We start from the raw sequence: 6,896 nt of genomic DNA, 5'->3' as shown, positions 1-6,896 counted from the left end.
GTTGGTGTACTTCCTAAATAGATACCATGACAGGGAGAAGGCCGAGTTATTGCTGAGGGGTTTTAGGGGCGGTTTTGCCATTTCGCCCCGTTGCATAAATTACCATTTTCTACAAAGAACTTGCTGTCGGCACTGAGGTGTCCGGAGATTGTAACCGAAAAGTTGGCCAACGTGGTTAGTTTAGGCCGCAAGGCAGGACCTTTCAAGGACCCTCCTTCACAGGAATTTGTGGTGTCACCTCTGGGGGTACTTTCAAAGAAGAAACTAAACAAGTTTCAGTTAATCCATCATTTATCCTACCCAAAAGGGGGCTTCAGTAAACGATGATATAGATCCTGTGCTATGTTTGGTGGTGTATACCTCGTTTGACACTGCGTTATGAGGGGTCAGAAAATACGGAAGTGGGGCATTATTGGCAAAATCTGATATTGAATCAGCTTTTCGCCTATTGCTGGGGCTCAAGACAGCATCCAGTTACTGGGGTAATAACGGGGGTTATTTTGCAGGTCATCCTTTTTAGAGAGGGCAATAGGAGATCCATGATAATGGATGACTTGAGCGAGAATGTGAATTGGGAATTGTTGAGGTATATGGCAGGAAGCGCGGGTCTTCGCGCCTATTGCCAGGGGCAATGGTGCATGGGGAGAGTTGCCAGAGGAGTGCATAACTTCGGGTTTAGTACGCAATCTAGTACTATTGGAGCTTTTCCCAATAGTTGTGGCTATTGCACTTTGGGGCACTCATTTTCAAAACAAAAAGGTGAGGTCCCACTGCAACAATATGGGGGCTGTACAGGTCATTAATTCCCTGATGGCCCCAGCTCCCCCTGGGATAAATGTGCTGCGCCATTTGGTTTTGGAGGCACTGTCCTTGAATATGTGGGTAGTGGCAGTGCACGTTCCATGGGTCAAAAACTTAATTGCGAATGCTCTCTCTCGATATCAGTAGGAGCGGTTCAGGACATTGGCCCCAGAGGCGGAGGAAGAAGGAGACCCCAGAAACCCCAAAGAAGGAGGAACAGGGAGACTGACCAGTGAGCACCGCGTAGCTGACTGGAAGCAACAAATGAACAGACCAGAGAGTAGTCGTGAAACAAGCAGGGTCAAGCCGAAAGACACCTGTGGAGTACAGCAGGGCAAAACAGAGGTGGAGTCAAATGAAAGGCCGAAGTCGAACACAGAAAAAGTCAGGTCAATAATTGCGGTTGTAGGCAGAGAAGTCAAACCAAACACTGGCAACCAGAGTCTGGGCCAGCAAGGTATAAGTGCAGAACTCCCCGCCCAGAAGAGCAGAGCGAAGTCACATGACGAGTGGAGGTAATCATAAATCTGCCTCCCCGCAGCGGCGCGCACCGGCCCGAGCACCACACGGCAGCTGCGACCAACCACCAGAGTGGGGGAACCTAGGACAGAGCTGCCAGCTTGGGCCCCCCCAGCGCAAGGATGAGCAATTTTTATCAAAGTTTCAATTTATATCAGTCTTTAATAAGGCGGTGGAGAGTTCAGGTTTAACCCATTAAGGATCAAGCATGGTAAATATACGGTGCCTGGTCCCAGGCTAAAGCCCAGCCAATAGTGAAATTATGGAGTGTTTTTAAGACTCCTGCCTCTGCAATAAATCATGTGATCGCCGGGATTCTCCGTTACAGTAGAGCTACAGGGTCCTAGAAGACCCTGACTAGGTCTGCCAGTGACGAATGTCAGGGGATGTTTTTCTCTGTAACTGGGGCTCCTATGGATGCCCCAACTACAGTGGAAAAGTGTCAAATAAAAAAAAAACATGTGAATGTCCCCCAGAGGTCTTTTTACGATGTCAGGGGGGACATAGATAGTAAAAAACATAATACATATATAAGTAATTAAAAAATTACAGAATAAAACAATATATACATAAGAATGAAAACGACCCAAAGCCGACGCCAACCAAAACCGTCACCGTATGCGCCCTGTACACCAAGGCCATACATATATATCAAAACATCCAAAACAAATAGAGGAACCCGTTCCCGTACTTTATTTTAGCATAAATATACCCATGAAAGGGTTTAAGAAAGTAAAAGGTTTTGGGGAGTGGCTTGAGAGCCTGAGGAAGATGGTGGTGTAGAGGAGAGCTCTGTGCTGCAGCCTCCTTTCTAGAAACATCCCAGCCTGTAGAGGGAGAGAACTTTGTCCTAATCCACAACAGAGAACTTCCTAATATAGATGGCTACTATATCAAGAGCATCCAAAGCTAGGGGGCGTGGCCTGAATGCGGGGGCGGAGGCAGACGTGCAGTCTTGAGCTCCGTGCTCCACTAGCCTTACAAGCAACTAAAAAAGCATTTCCAGCCTCACAAACTTCATAGAAACCTCTTGGAGAACCGTTAAGCATCCCAGCTAACCATGCCTAAGAGAAAAACGTCAAAGGCTCCGCTCTCAAAGGTCTCCGACTTCTCTCCTGCGGCGCGGGGCAGAAGGGGCCAACAAGAGAAAATGGCTCCCCTCACTCCACATGCTCCGAAGTGAGCGCTGACAGCTTACAGGCTTCTACAGCTACTCACCACAGCAGAGCTGCTTCTGTCGGTGATCCGAAGGGACATGGGGATGAGATGTCAGGTGTTCTCCTGCAGTGTCGGGTGAGGGAAGACTTTGTTAAGTCAGACATACCCCGCAGGGCTGCATCTAAAATGGCACCTGAACGCAGTCACTCCACCTCTGCCCCCTCCACCCCTTCTGCAAGCCCTGAAAAACAGAGACCACGTCTCTCATCTTCCCTAAATTCATACCAGCAGCTATCCCATTTGGAAGAGGACCTTATCAAGGACCTTCCTTCATCAAACCTCCCTGCTTCAGAAGATTTTATAAAAAATATGATTTTAGCCCTCCGTGGCTCCATACAAAAGGACATAAAATCTCTTTCAAATGCGCTCAACCTTTCTATGCAAGATCTAGAAATGCGTACTGACCATATTGAAAACAAAATGGGAGAAGTTGCAACCTCCCACATCAAACTAATCGATGCGCATTATACACTGGAGGACGAAGTGGAACAAATTGACCGATCTAGAAGATAGAAGCAGACATAATAACGTCAAATTTAGGGGTATACCTGAAAGTGTCGCCCACGCTGATCTGAAAAAATTAGGGAGGCATGATCTGAGACCAATTTAAATTTTCTACCCAGTAGGTAATATCTCAGCGCATCTAGTGCCCATTTGATTGTCAAAGCCTCTTTCTCCACTATTACATTTTTTTTCTCACAGGGGGTAGGCTTCCGACTTAAAAACATGAAAGGATGCTTTTCCCCCATTAACCTCCTGTGAAATAACGGCTCCCAGACCCACATAAGACACATCTGTATGGACTATAAACATTTTCTTGAAGTTAGGAGCCACCAACACGGGCTGCTGACACAATGCACGTTTCAACTCTACAAATGCCTTTTCTGCTCCTGGCAACCATTGTGCCATTACCGAATTTCTCCCTTTCGTGAGTTCTGTTAACAGGGCTGCCATAGAGGCAAAAAAAATCAGGGATGAAACACCTGTAATAGCCCACCATCCCCAGGAAGGCTCTCACTTGTTTTTTTTGTCAAGGGTTGGGGCCAATTCTGTATGGCCTCTACTTTATTGCATTGAGGTTTTACCAAACCCCTTCTGACTATGAAGTTGAGGAATTTAACTTCCTCCATGCCTAAGGCACACTTTTTGGGGTTTATCGAGAACCCCGCTCTTCTGAGAGAGTCCAGTACCGCCTGAACTTTACTGAGGTGGCTCTCCCAATCCCGGCTAAATATTACGAGGTCATCCAGGTAAGCGGCTGCATATTGTTTGTGAGGACCTAACAATCTATCCATCGCCCTCTGAAACGTGGCAGGGGCATGTTTCAACCCAAAAGGCATTCTCCTATATTGGAAACAGCCGCTTGGAGTTGAAAAAAACTGTCTTCTCTTTAGCTTCCTTTGTGAGGGGAATTTGCCAAGACCCTTTCGTCAAATCTTGGGTGGTAATGTACCTGGCTGGGCCTAACCTCTCAATTAGTTCATCATGGGCTAGGCATCCGACTTTGATATCTCATTGAGCTTCTGGTAATCATTACAGAATCGCCATTCCCCTGAGGGTTTAGGCACCAGCGCTATTGGGCTTGACCATCCACTCTTAGACTGCTCGATTACCCCCAGTTCTAGCATTCTTTTTATTTCAGCGGACACTATTTCCCTACGAGCCTCCGGAATTCAGTACAGTTTTTGGCAGACTTTTACTTGGAGGTCTGTGAGAATCTTAGGTTCAATGACCCTGGTGCGACCAGGCAGGTCAGTAAATAGGTCCTTATTGCGCTGCAGAAACTCTTTACATTGTTGTACCTGGGACTTTGACAATGCCTCAGCTATTGTCACATCATGGATGTCACTCGATGACTCCATAACCAAACATGGTCTGTCCAGAGAGTCAGTCTCCTTCCAGGCTTTCAACAGGTTAACATGATATATTTGTAGAGGTTTTCTTTTCCCCGGCTGATGAACTTTATAGTTGACCTCACCTACTTTTTCTCCGACCTCATAGGGCCCTTGCCACTTGACCAGGAACTTGCTCTCTACCGTGGGGACAAGCACCAGTACCCGGTCCCCCGGACTGAATTGCCTGACCTTTGTCATTCTATTATACACCCGGATTGGCTCTCCTGAGCCCTGAGGAGTTACTGACTTTAGCCATTCTGTCTTGCATCTGGGCCACATGTTCCACCACACTTCTATGCGGAGTAACCTCGGCCTCCCATGTTTCTTTGGCAATTTCAAGCAATCCACGGGGTTGTTGCGCATAAAACAACTCAAACAGTGAGAAGCCCGTGGATGCTTGTGGGACCTCTCGGATGGAGAAGAGCAGGTAGGGAAGCAGACAGTCCCAGTCTCATCCATCCTTCTCTACTACCTTTTTAAACATACTTTTTAAGATTTTATTAAACCTCTCTACCAACCCGTCGGTCTGGGGATGATAGACAGAGGTACGTAACTGCTTAATTTTTAGCAGTTTGCAGAGTTCCTGCATCACCTTGGACATAAATGGAGTCCCCTGGTCCACTAATATTTCTTTTGGTATGCCCACTCTAGAAAATATATGAAACAATTCTTTTCCAATACTTTTGGAGGAAGTATTCCTCAGGGAAACTGCTTCTGGGTACCTGGTTGCGTAGTCAACTACTACCAAAATATACTGGTGACCCATAGCCGACTTTACCAAAGGCCCTACAAGGTCCAAGGCAACCAGTTCGAATGGCACTTCAATTATTAGTAACGGGACCAATGGGCTCTTAAAATGTGGAGCAGGAGCTGTCACCTGGCAGGTGGGACAGGATTGGCAAAACTCTGCTATTACCTTGTAGCAGCCTGGCCAGTAGAATCTCTGCAAGATGCGCTCCTGCGTTTTTTCGACCCCAAGTGGCCCCCTAATATGTGCGTGTGTGCCAAGTGTAAGACTGTCTAAAGGAACCAGGTACTAGAAGCTGCTCCACTACCTCATCTCTAATTTTGGTCACTCAGTACAACAACTCATTTTTAATGGCGAAGTGAGGGAAGCTCTCTGCCGCCTCTGTACTCTGCGGTGCACTATTTATAACAGACACATTCTCAAAAACATATTTCAAAGTCTGGTCATTAATCTGGGCAGATCCAAAATTACCCGGTGCCACCTCAAGATCAATCATCTGTGGTTCTGACAGCTCCTCTTCCTCGGTTACCCCTGCAAAAGGCAACTCATCATTAGTGACTTCACTGCCCTGGTTACCCGGCGGTAACAAATTGGTCCATAAGTTCCAGAACAGGGGGAAGACTCTCCCAAGGACAACAGGGTGGATCAAATTTTCCACCACCCCAACCTTGTGTGCACACACTCCAGAGTCAGTGTCTATGGATACCTGGGAAACTGGGTACCCTCTTGTGTCCCCTTGTATGCAAATGACCCCCAGTTTTTCCCCCTGTAGCAACACATGGGGGATGGAGGCCCTGATTAGTGTGATCAAGCTCCCGGAGCCGAGCAAAGCCGACACCTTGACCCCGTTGACCGTTACCTGGCACCTCTGGGGCTGTGAGTCTTTGGTCGGTGTCACACTGCATACTGGATGTGCAAATCATGAACATCACCGACCATGTGTACAGTCCATGGGCTCTGTTTTCGCTGGACAGTGGGCTGCAATATGCCCTGGCTCCGGGCACTCCCAGCACCACAGCGGGGTGACTTGGCTCCTCCTGATGGGCACCGCTCCCTACGAACTCTGTGGCTTCTCCTCCATGCTGACCCGGGATTCCTTCCTCTGGGCATTCAACCCAGAGTTGACACCACGAGATGCTGCTCTTGCAGTGGGAAGCGCCTCCTCCGCTGTGAGATATCTCTCTACAAGGCCCACCAACTCATCTGCATACTTGGGATCTCCTTGGACAACCCAATGCTGCATGGGCCTAGACAGGGACTGCACAAATCAGTCCATCACCACTTTTTCAACAATCTGAGTAGGTGATAAGTTTTCCGGCTCTAGCCATTTTTGAGCCAGATGTAGCAGGTCAAACATTTGAGACCGGGGCGGCTTCTCTGGAGAATACTTTCAATTATGCACCCGCTGTGCTCTGACTGCCGTGCTGACTCCCAGGCGAGCAAGGATTTCGGCTTTTAACTTGGTGTACTCTCGGGCATCCTGCTGCGCCAAATAATAATACACCTTCTGGGGTTCTCCAATTAAGTACGGGGCCAACATCTCCATCCACCGCCCTTGAGGCAATTCCGCCCTCTCTGCCACCCGTTCAAAAATGGCGAGGAAGGCCTCCACGTCATCTTGTGGCATCATCTTTTGTAATGTCCCTCTTACTGTTTTTAAAGTGTCCATCTGGGCATGTTGCCTGGAGAGATCTACAGTCTCTTTGGCCTGCACC

The sequence above is a fragment of the Eleutherodactylus coqui genome, chromosome 1 (assembly GCF_035609145.1).
Source record: "Eleutherodactylus coqui strain aEleCoq1 chromosome 1, aEleCoq1.hap1, whole genome shotgun sequence".
Classification (NCBI taxonomy): Eukaryota; Metazoa; Chordata; class Amphibia; order Anura; family Eleutherodactylidae; genus Eleutherodactylus; species Eleutherodactylus coqui.
Note: the sequence above shows the minus strand (reverse complement) of the source record.